This window comes from Pagrus pagrus (genome assembly GCF_965226575.1).
Source record: "Pagrus pagrus genome assembly, chromosome: 1".
Taxonomy (NCBI): Eukaryota; Metazoa; Chordata; class Actinopteri; order Spariformes; family Sparidae; genus Pagrus; species Pagrus pagrus.
The window spans coordinates 13,420,057-13,432,879 of NC_140185.1; the positions used below are offsets into that span (position 1 = coordinate 13,420,057).

The window sequence follows — 12,823 nt, forward strand, 5'->3', positions numbered from 1 at the left end:
GAACTCTGCAAAGCATGTTATGTGTCTCCTGTGTGAGACAATTTCCCAACTACAGATGTGACCGGGAAAACACTGTAATCATTGTATTTGCACCAAAGAGCACTAATACTGTTCTGCAGGAGGCAGATGGTGCAAAACAACCCAAAATCCAGTCAGTCACACAATAGCACGAGTGCTAAACAAACACAAACTGCGTCACTGTTCAACAGTTTCAGAGTGCTCCTCATAAGCCACCTTGTTTATAAGGAGATTAAGACATAAAACGAGTTCCTGGTGTTATCTAACGCTGTGGATTCGACAGTAAACACTCTAGTTTTTATCCTCAGACTAATGCATTACTTTTATTTGTGTATGTGTCCGTGGCACAACACATCAAACTGAGCCGTGTGGAGACGTCTGCAGCGCTGCCGGGGTGCAGTGTGAAGATATTGGGCTTAGCCAGGTCGTGTTTTTAAAGATGTCCCTTTTCGGCTTTCGGAGACAAAGAACATTTAAAAGTGAGATTTTTTAAACCAAATTCAATGCATGAGCAATATATTCAGATGTGCTAGTAGTTTCTGTATCAACACGTCTATTCTGATCGCTGTGGGCAGTCACCAGGCAATCTTCCATCAACTCTGGCTACTTTTTATTTGATTAGGCCAATAAAAACACAATTTTAGGCAGATACGTAGATACTTTTGTACCATTTGTGCTATTTTCCTGAGAAGTATGATTGAGACCGACTGGACACTGAGCTCAGCAGGCTTGGCTAAACGCACACTGACTGACAACTGATGATAAATTAAAAATAAAATGACATCTCAGGTTATTACAACTAGAGTTGTAACGATTAGTCAGTTTAAGGGTTGCAACAGTACGAGATTTTCATGGTACGATATGAATCATGGTGAATATCATGGTTTCACGGTATGCAGCATTATATAATTATTAACATTATTATCAGTTGTAATGAAGCAATTCAAAGGGTTGCTTTATTAATTATTCAACAAAAGATTATGTAGTGACAGACATGACTCTTGATAGATCTATTAACTTGAAATATAGATATTTTAATAACACTGATATGGTAGAAATCAATACCTTGGATAAGCAAATGTACATGATATGATAACAGTTTTTATACAACTGCATACCTTGAAATGTATAAACCGCTGCAACCTCAGTTGGCTAATTGATATGTTTTTCATCTATTTCATTGATCAGTTAACCCTTAAGGTACCCACTAGAAGTGTGCAGCAAAAATGGCAGAAAATGCTGTTTTCAGCCTCCCAAATGTGAAGTTTACCTGCTTTTCTCTGTTTGATATCATATTAAACTGAATCTTTGGGTTTTGGACTGAAAAAACTACACATTTGAAGACATTAACTTGGACTTTGGGAAACTGTGATGGACATTTTTTAGACCAAACGAAAAATTGATTGATCCGGAAAATAATATAATGAAACTAATCATTAGGTGCAGCCCTGAAACAACTAGGATGAAACTATTTTCCATTTTCTGTGATACGTGACTTGTAAAATCTAACACCTGATCTTCCTGGTGAATATTGTAATGTTTAATCATTTCCAAAAGATTTGGTTTAGATACCTTTCTGTTATTGTAATCTTGTGTCAGGGATTTTGCATAATTCTTCAAATAAATCGGGAGAACGGAGGAACGTCCTGAGGCTCCTTCCCAGCACCTATTATATGGAAATTAACAATTATCTCCAGGATCCAATTGGCCTGTTTTGTGTCAGCCAAATCTGGCAACACTGTAAGCTGTTTAAATTTAGCACATCATTGGTTGTTTTTCCAGAAGAAATCCCCTGTTATTGATTCAGGGAGGCATTCATCTTAAAGTTAATCTTGCCTACTTGCTCTGCTGAAAGCACAGAGGATCGGAGGAGTTTCACAGATGTTTAGGCTTCAGAAATACGTGAGCTTGAACGGAAAAGCAGTTCTCACACAGAGATAGCCCTTCTTAATGTGAACTCAATCCCCAGCTAGATTTATCTTTCTAATGAGTCCAGTTCTATTAAATGTGATGGGTTGTTTTCTTAACTTCATAGCTGAAAATGAGTTGAACAGTATTGGGTGAATCAAATCTTACTTTTCCTCTAGCCAACGGTTATGACAGCGGCTTTAGCTCGTGTTTAGAAACATTATAAATGTAGCCCCGGTGAGTTTTCCAGATCATAATTAAAAATTTCTCATCTCTACGCTGCTCTCTGCTTTATCTGACGTCCCCACACAGACTAACTATTAACCTCCCTAACAGTTATCACAGAAGTTATTATTACTGCAGGTCAGTTCAACATCCACAAGAATATCTAGCCGTACTAAGTCAAAGAAAATGTAGAGTAATTGTTTAGTCTGCAGGATACTTTTCCACTCATCCCTTTTCATGACCTGGATGACCTATTCAATTTATGCATGTGGATATATGGGGAATTTTCTATCTGTTATATTCAATCTGCTTCAAAATCTGCCTTTATTATCTTCTTTCTTCACACATTACAGCCCGCTGCCCTTCTCTGGGTTACTCCTGATCTCCTGATGACAGCAGATTTAAGCGCAGGCCGCTGTATCAGTGCAACTTGACATAATTGCAGCCTCCAGCCAAATAAATTGTGTTAATTCGTAGATTGAGGAAATGGGTTAGAGACTGTCCTGTTTAACAGATTTCTCTGTCTCCTTTGGTGCTTGTTTGTTCTACTTGATTGGACCCGGTGGCCTCAAGGATCAATTGTCAGGCTGATCCTGTTCTTGTTCTCCCCACTAACCTGTGGGCATATTACTCTTTGGCTTAGCGTTTTATGTGTTGCTTCGTGATAATACCGAGCTGTTGCTGAACATATCACTTGGTGGATTAATTTGTCTCTCACAAGTGTATCTGCAGTGTTGCAGCACAGCTTCTGGCCAGTGTTAGCTTTTGTTATGATAGTTTCTACATCGGGCCAGAACTGAGGCCTCAGGTCGGAACAGCTTGTGCTTGAGGCCCATAATCTGACAAGATTAGTGTAATAGAATCACTTCTGAAAATATAATTCTACAGACAGGTGATATTTTCATTTAATTTACCTCTAAAAGGAATAGTTCCCACATTTTTTGGGAAATACTTTGTTCTCTCTCAGATACCACTCTCATGTCTGTATAATAACTATGTAGCTTCAGCCGGCATTTGCTTATTTTAGCTCAGCATAAAGTCTAGAAAAGAGGAAACAGCTAGCTTTGGCATTTCTAAAGGTAACCTTTAAAGCCCACCAATTAATGTCAGAATGAGTAGGACTTTCCAAAAAAAACAATGTAGGGACAGTCCCTCTCAATCATCACAAATGACCAGCTCTATAGGACTCTACAGGAAGCTTTAGCTGTGTCCAAATGTACAGTCTGTTCCACTTTTGCAGACTTGCAGATTTTGTCTCGGGGAGTGCGCTGGTTTTATAACCCACAACTCTTTGCATTGCAGACGTGCGAGCATTTCTCTTTTAATTGCCTGCTGAAAAAAATCACATAACTTATTATGAATTCGTAAAGCAATCGCTTAATTAAACATTGCTTCCTCGCGTTGGCCAGAAATAATATTCAACCACATCGTGATGCAGAAATATAGACGAGAGGTTATCGAATGCACAGCACATACAACCAAAGTCCACGAGGGCTCAGTCCCCAAGAGCAGAGGTTGGACATTTAAATTCAGCCTTTAAAAATATAGCGATCAAGTGCCAGATTGTAAGCATGTATCCAGAGTCGTTAAGCCAAGCAGGAGGGGCCAACTTTGAAAACTTTGTTTGAAAACTGCAACTAAAAATCCTACTCATTCTGCTTCAACATGTTAGATCCTGTTAGTTCAATAAATATAAAACATAAAGTCTAAAAAAACAAGTTGTGGTTTTACTCGGGGTTATGTGCTGATTGAATTACATGTCTTTATGCTAAGCTAACTGGTTGTTGGCTGCAGCTTCACATTTATTATACCCACGTCGATCTTCCCATATATCTTGTGACAAGCAAGCAAAGCAAAAGTACATTTCCCCCAACTGTGCCTTTTACATCAAAAGTTATATTAATGTCTACTGTTTGTGCTTCACTACTGGATTACTGAAATCACTGTCAAGCCTCTTCTATTGCAGCTTGCTTACTTATTGTCTTACAATTTAATGAATGATGACATTGAGAGAGCAATGTGGTTATATTTAATCTTATTGTGCTGATTTGATTTATCTGTTCAAATAACAACCGACGTGGATGAATTGTCGTAAAATGTCTTCATTTTTGCATTTTGCCCTTGATTGTGTATTCACGGAGCAGCTGAACAGCACTGATACTTCTTTACACTCATCTTTACGTGAACTTGATTTTGACAGTTACATTGTGATTACTGTCATTAATTTCTTTCAGTTTCAGTTTTCCTTCTTTTCCTTTTCTGACATAACGTTTTAAAGAAACAACACGTTTTCATGTGTGACAGTTTAACTTGGCTGCTGTTTTCTGTTTGTCCTGATAAAACGTTTGGTTTGTATGACAAACTTAGTTTCTCCTTCGCAGTAAAAACATCCTCCCCGTAAGGATTTCCTAAGTAAACTATTGACATCTATTGTGTGGCTACAGGTTTTTCTGACACTGAGGAACATTCAGTAAACAGCTTTTCTGAGGGAAACTATCATTGAGGTAATAACAGATACAAATTTTCGGAAAAAGAGCAAGAATGTGAACTTTGGATTTTCTTTAGAGGAAAAAGACACTAAGCTCTAAAGTCAAGCTGTGCCATTATAGTTGACACAGTATGTAAAGGATGTTTATTTGAAGGAAAATAAAAACACTGTCTTCATTAAAATATGTGATATCTCTTACTACTACTTCTAAAAATGAAATAAAACTGGCATGTCAGTGGATATTTCTAATCGTTAATATTCACGGGCAACATCGCAGGTCTACGAGAGGTAACAAAATCCAACACTTCTCTGGCAAAGCTGCACCAACAACATTAGCAACTGCATATTTCTGAATGCCAAATCGATGAGTTGTAGGATTTTTAATGGGCCGTATGTATAAAAAAGAAAAAGAAAAAAAAAAGAGGAAGAAGAAGAACAAAACTTCCAAAAAACATGACAATGAAGAATGTTGGAGCAGCATTCGCAACAATATGAGGAACATGATCGTATCAGCTCGGACAAACCAAACACAGATGATAATGGTCGATGGTCATAACAGTCAAAGAAAGTAAAAAGTCTCAAATTACTCTATCTGCAACACATCTTAGGACACACAAGTATAAATGTCTGCTATTTACATTTTTTTTCCTATTCAGTGTGCATCTATATCACAACATTTTCCAGAAGTTCCACAACATACAATAAATTCAGGGTTTCACCTTTGGTTATGTAATTATCAAGGCTAGGTTTAAAAAAATATATAACACACGTCCATGTTACTTTTGCATACAGTTAAATTCAAAGTGAAAACATATCAACAAAGCAGCTGGTCAGCTCTAAATTTGCATCTGAAAAAAACCTAAGGTATTTCATCTTACGTCGATGATTCTCGGGGCGGCGAGTTTCATCCGCTGTTTTTCTGTGATAGAAAGTGAGTGTGGCAGATACTTATGGTGGTGTTTATGTGCCTGACATCTTTGCTTTAGTGTAAGTGGATCTTAATGTAAGAGGATATTCTTCTTGTTGCATTGAGCCAGTCAATATATATGTCTCTTGTTTCTCCCCCAACCCTCTATACACTTTCTGAATGAGGATTTTCATGTGGTATGACGCGATGTGAATTTGTCGCCAGCGTTTGAGTGAGCAACTCAGGCCAGCCTTGTTTGGTTGACAATATGAAACAAGATAAAAATAGATTAAGTCGTACTGCTGACTGCACATAAGCAGAGAGCAAACTCACCATTTAGTAACCAATGACACCTACGAAGCCGACCCAACTAAAACATTATGTCGACGTTACAACCAAACATTATCTCTATCATATTAAAATATTCACATCTGTTCCTTACAAGACACTTTTTTCACATGTAAAGAAAACATCTTTGAACTTTTATAAGTCTCTTAGTTTCATCACTTCATACATCTGTATATGTGTAGTAATTAAGGCAATCATTTTGGGCCACGACTTACTCATTTGCCAACTCCAGTCTCAACCCTCGAGGGTTTGTTTACTGTTGTCGCGCAGTAGCTCTCTCATCCCCACTCGTCCAAATGCCGAGTCCCGTTCAATTGTTGTTGCTTTTTCAAGTCTCCGCTCGTGCTCAAGACGACCAGTCACAATGTTTTGCTCGTTCTCTGCAATTTTCCTGGAGATGTGGGGGGGACACTCCCTCTCTTTGTAACTGGCAGCGCTGCAACACAGAGAGAGAGAGAGAAATAGGAAATGGGTGTGAATCTGTCATCATTCTTTAGAAAATGGCACCCTGAACGTGCAGCAATTTGCCCCATCGCCACGCTGATTGCACATATTTTCCTTTCCCACCCGGAGGTTGGGCAAGATGCATCCCGCTAAAGATAATCATCAGGGTCATTAAGCTGCCGTTCCCTCTGAGCACTCGGGGAAGGGATAGGTCTGAGGTCTGTTCAGCACATTACAGCAGATTACAATTCACACACATACTTGTTCACAAATATAAATATAAATATTTACCACTTAACATTCTGTCAGCCCTTTTGTTTAGCCTTAAGCACCTAAAAGGTTGTTTTTTTAATGCCTGCACAGTTCCATTAAATGTGAATATCTCTTAATATACTAGACGTCATAGCACTGAAAAAAATCCACTTAGAAAAAAAAACACATTATCATGGGCAGAATTTCATATCCGCATTTGGTGTCTTTGGTAACTTTGGGGATCTCCACTAGAGCTGTAGACCAGTCAAAGCCATTTAAAACCACAGAAAAATGAGCTATGTAGTACTGACAGGATGGATGACAGGAGGAAAGACTTGTTAAGGAATTACGATTACTTTTGGCCCAGTTGCCAGGATAAGATGATGGCAGTTACTGTTTCTGCAACCCACTGATTCATTCACATTTGACCGTGTCATTGGTGACAAACCATACTGACGTTTAAATGATGTTTATGATCTGACTTGCATATCTGGAGGTGAAGGGGATGTTGGTGGAGTTACAGGCAAGACGACTATCAAGACACTGACCACAGTTTGAGACGGTGTTACACCATTTGTAAGCGTGACACCACTGGAGATTTTTAAGATGACCTCAAGACAATTTTCTGCCATGTCTGTGGCGACCAAAGACCTTGGGACCTTTCTTACTGTTTTTGTGGCTACCAAGCAGCTATTTTACGCCAAAGCATGATCTTTTCTTAACCCTGATCAGGCATTTTTTGTGCCAAAACCTAACCAGACCACAAGCGCAACGTTGTCACAACATAAAATAAAACATTTAACTGACAAAATAAAGAAATGTAAAGTTTCAACATATCTGCGGTTTGCAGAAATGTACATTCTTAACATTTATTCTGCTGACTGGGTAAACTTTAATGTGCGATAGTATAGAATTTCCTCCAAAGACGACAAAAAAATGACCACATCATTCAACACCTGTTTAGGGTAAAGTGACACAACCCTGAAGCCGCTGTACTAATTATGACAGGAGTAAAGGAGGAAGTCAGGTGATGTTAAAGAGATCCACTTAAGAGGGAGGTCAGGGTGGACTGACAGATCGACCAAACAGCAGACTTTAGTTTCTTTTAAAGCATGAGCACAATCATAACATAACCATAGCCAAGTGTTAATCACCATAACCATGACAACGAAGGTCCCTTTACCCTATCGAAATAGTTATTTAACCCAGAAATGATCGGTCCCGATCCCTTAACCGAGCTGTTTTTGTGTCTAAATCTAACCATACCATAATCAGTCTTAACGATTCATAAAACAGATTTGCTTTTATGTGTAATCCTAGAGGGAGGACGTGTTGGCAGCAGTATTAATTCACTTGTTAAAAAATGGTCAGGTAGGTTCAATACTCAGCCATTTTAAACACAAACAATAGTAAAAACAATGGAGCTCAAAGTGATTAGAATTTGAAGTAAGTTATTGACAGTTGAAACCACTTTTACAAAGCTGAGTCATATTCAGGTAAATACAAATTAGCAGCATATGTCGGCTGTAAACACTGAGCTTCAAACAGGCCAAACCATCTGTGCCTAAACTTCAGGTGCACCGGTGCTAAAGAGAGAAAAGCTGAACAGAAATGGTTTAATTTGTCTACAGATGAATCTTGGGAAATCATGGCACTCTGTGGCAAACACAGGAAAACTGCAGCGACCGTCAACATGACAAAACACATAGCATGAAAACGGCTGACAGCTGCACTCAGCCTGATCTGACCCTCCTCTGTAGCTGTGTTTGTAATGTTGAATTAGCGTACATTTAAATTCCTCCTTCATGAAGTGTTTATGTTATTCTGGCGACCCCCTGCAGGGCCAAACATTTCACAGAATAACTGTTCTGTGTCATAGCTATTTGTGCTTATTAAGATGCAGACTATTAGAGACAAGCGTCCTCTTTTAATAGAGCAGCTGTTGTATAATTCTCCACCTCAATAATTTCAGGATTTCCACATAGTCTCCCTGGAGTTGCCCACATTCTGTATGCAATCATAGCTGCAGCCGGCACAAGGCAATTACAACAAACACACTGAGTGTTTTTATCTAATTCCCTTATTAAGACTTTCCAGCTGAACCTGTGCTTGTTTACATTTCAGGTTGTGCTTGTTTGCAGCACTACTTCAGTACACACGGGCAGAGAGTCCTGTATTTACCCTCAACCACCCTGAACCTGTAATGATAAGAAAATAATATAGAACTCAAAAGTCGGTAGCGTCCCTGAATATACAGAGTGTGGCGTGTTAGACTGAAGTGCAGCGATGAGGTGAATTCATGTGAGCTCAGAGGAGATCCTCGATATTATTCAGTGTCTGTTACCTCACTCTTATTTAACTCTGGGGCTAAAATGTCACTCTGAGAAGAGAAAATGAAGAGAGTTGTTTACAGGAGAGCACAGTGGTGTCCTTTTTCTCAGGTGTTGAAAGAAAAGCAGCTCCTGTGTGTGTGTGTGTGTGCGTGTGCATGTGTGTGTGTGTGTGTGTGGAGTTTAAAGTAGGCAACCTACAGCTGGAGGGAAACAGGGCCATACCGGGACCGTGTACTACGACGCCGGAATTCACACTGAATGAAATGTAAGTCGTTGGCGCTGTGGCCACATGAGGACCGGTGACCTGCTGTGATCTGAGGTTCAGCAATGTTAACACTGTGCAGTAAATTATAGTATAAAGACATCAAATTGCACCTTCCTGCGATTTTATGAGCGGATATCACAGCAACAAATGAAGTTTAATTTCATTCTAATGGAAGGCTGTAATATAAGAGTGAGTCATTTGTTGTGTGAGGAGCTTTGTTGCAGTGAGTTTACTGAAAGTGATTAAAGGAAACAGGGTCTCACAGCTCCAGCAAAATGCTAGCCAGAATCGCAAAGTTGCCACATTTTTATTGTTAATAACCACAGAATTGATTGTCCTGTGTAATAAAACCCCTTTCAGTAACGAAGACAATAAATTAAAATTGCCATTAGACAGGAAGCATTGAGTCCTTTATATAATGAGCGAAGTGTGGACATCAGGATGATGAATGAGCGGTTATTGTGTCTGACTCTCATGCAGGAGATTAGCTGTCATCTCACCTTCTTAAACCTGATCGTATCTTGATCTGGTTTGATTCTGGTTTAATTCAAGCCGGCATCTGGGATGCACAATATATATTACAATATGATTATTATAAATGTATATTATCGGCTATTTATCGGTATCAGTGAAATTCAAGACAGAAGATAGAGCCGATGATATGAAGCCATTTTGCTTTCATTGACTTAATAAGCGTAGAATCTACACACTCAGTAAGTGGTGGTATGCACCTTTAAAGTAGGTTGTGATCCACCAATAAACATAGAGAAGAAGAAGAAGAAGAAGAAGAAGAAGAAGAAGAAGAATCCATTTTTGCTCACCACAGTTTAGCCTTTTTTACCCTCAGATCAGCATAAACTACAGGATATGAACCTTAAGTACAAAAATGTTAAATTATCGGTTATCTCATCAGAATTGGCAGAAAACAATTTATATTGTGCATCCCTATCTGGTGTGTATTCATAAATGTGGCTATTGTGGCTCTCCGGGTTGTAGCAACTTTGCCCTTACTACTTGTGTTGTGGATATTCTTAGAAATGAGGTCTTGTACAATGTTTGTAGGGTCAAGCTGCAGGAGCCTCCTACAGCTGATGAAATAAACAAATCTTTACATGAATCACTTCCAACACTTTGTTTTGGAGTAAACACAGAAAGTAGAGGCCTGAAACGACCCTTATGGCTAACTGCATAGTGATCTACAGTAGTGGGAAATGGGCAGCTGTGGTTCACAGAGCATTGCAGCGGAGGCAACACACAACACTCTCGACAATGCTTCGACGTGCTCATTGGACTAGCCGAATTGTTGATCCAGCTTCATGTATAGAGACTGATTCAAAACAGACCTTGATATTCAGTCCAATCGCCAGAATAAAATGTTGTAATTTTTTATCGACCAATGTGTTTTTTCTGGACTGATACCAATACTGATTATTAGTTATCCAGGAGATCGATAACTGATAATTGGAAACGACACGCATTTACAGGAAAAATAGAAATCTTAGTCTCAAAGTCGAGAATAACCAATGATAGAATGTAACCAACTACACTGACACCACAGAGTGGAGACCACTAACAGAGAAAGGATGCTGCATAAGAGTCAAAGTACTGCATTCTTAAATTTATTTAAAAATGTGCACAAAAAACTAAACGATAATCGGAAAAATGCTGAATATCGGCCCTGATATTCGGCCAGACCGATAATCAGTCTACCCTTACAATGCACTGACTTTCATGTCAGGAGGTGGAGAGGATGGAGGCGACGCAACATCTGGATCAGATGGCTGCCAAGCGAGAGACCGCTGTTTGTGACGTTTCAACATTTGTAAGCAGTAAACCACTGGATAATTTTTACGAGCTGTCAGGATATTTTCCAGCCATGTTACTGCCGACAAGACCAGCTTTCTCCCAAAAGACACAACAATCTAGTGCAATGAGAAGTCCGCCCCCATCAAGGGGGCAGTTTGTAGAAAAGTCTCCTCAGAGATCTTCTGACAGTCTATGTTTGACTTCCCAAACCTTGTGTCTATTCTGAATAACTAAAGACTAAAATGCGTACCATAGCTCAAACATTAGGAGCTGAAAGAGAGCACTAGTGAGGGCAGAAACAATAAAAAAACAAGATACAACAAGAGAAAAATAGTCTTATCTGTTGACTGAAAAAGGTGAATCTAATGGAAAAATCACTTGTTCCATATCCGTCTATCTTTAATTCATGTACCTGGCCCTCCAGCTGTGTGCACACCTGGATGCTTTCACTTCTGTGGCCCAGCAGGAGACAGGATTGTTTTCAGTGCCACCTGCAGAACTCCATTCATGCCACAGCCTGTCAGTCGAGGCCACTGCCTCCTCAAGGCTACGCCGGGAGCACCAGGTTAAACCTGTTCAGATCTACAAAGCCACCTGCTGCCCAGAAGCTATCACCATTCACAGTTTAAAATGCTGGGGGCTGTTTTTTTCCATGGCACTGGATTTAAAGTCATTATGGTGTTTGCAGAAAGAGCCAGTTGAGACTGAATGAGACAGAACCTGCAGGTTTGATATTATGTGGGGGACGATTAAAGCCTCAAAGCAGCAAATGATATTAACATAACTGCAGGGGGTTGATGGAGTTAATACATTCAAATGACTCAACAGTTATTTCACCTGATTTCTGAAACTCTCTCCGCTGTTTTAAAACAAACAGCTTACATTTTGAGATTTAATTCAAGACACCTTCCTCCTAACTCACCCCACATGTTTTGTCTCATCCAGACCTCTGAATCATCAGCCAAATCTTATTTGTTCAGCAATTCATATCGGTCTGTTGTTGTGCCCCTGACAGCTGTCAAAGAAGCAACTGGCTAATCAGAGCATCATAGGCTGAGATATTACTAAATTGCTATATTCCTGAAAAATAGCAGCACAACACTGCGATAGCATCTATATTTATGACATATACACACATTATACAGAAATAACATCTCTTTAAAGGTTCCATATTATGCTCCTTTTAAGCTTTATACTTTCATTTTGGGAGTTGACTACAAAATGTTTAGATGCTTTAATGTTTAAAAATTGTTGCTGCCTCTGTCTTAACGCTCTGTTTTAGCTCCTGTCTCTTTAAGGCCCCATCCCAAAAAGCCCAGTCTGCTCTGATTGGTCAGCTCTCACTGGCCTGAGCAGGCACCGACCACCATGTTTCCGCATCAGGTCTGCTGGTGTTTTTGAAACCACCACCGGGCATAGTGTCGGGCTGCGTGCATCACTACGTTGATTCAGCATTTCGATTCTTGGCAGTGTGTATATAGCACCTAAACCTGCTTTATAGTCGCGATGTGGAAATTTCACTTTCTACAATATGGAATCTTTAAAGGATGAGTTCACCCAAAAATGAACTATCTACTCCCCCTCAAGCAGATGGAAAGCTTCTTGGTCCACAAAAGTATTTCTGTCTGGTGTAATCCAAGTCTTCGGAAGCTCCATGATCCCAAATTGATTTAAAATTACATCATCTTCACCCAAGCCAAAATCTTTACTATACCTGCTAAGCTACACCATCTGAAGTGGATGCATGAGCTGAGCCATGCGTTGAGAATGAAAATAATGTCTTTTCAGATCAATTAGGGATCTCTGGGCTTCTAGAGAGCTGGATTAGC

General features: G+C 39.5%; 1 protein-coding gene across 1 annotated transcript in view; it reads right to left on the reverse strand.

Moving 5' to 3' along the window:
- Positions 1 to 4,736: 4,736 nt before the first annotated feature.
- Positions 4,737 to 12,823, reverse strand: part of kcna4 (potassium voltage-gated channel, shaker-related subfamily, member 4) — a 57,821-nt gene continuing 49,734 nt past the window's right edge. Inside the window, exon 3 of the mRNA XM_084356730.1 lies at positions 4,737 to 6,330. The gene's annotated coding sequence lies outside the window, so the exon portion shown is untranslated. The remainder of the gene's footprint in view (positions 6,331 to 12,823) is intronic.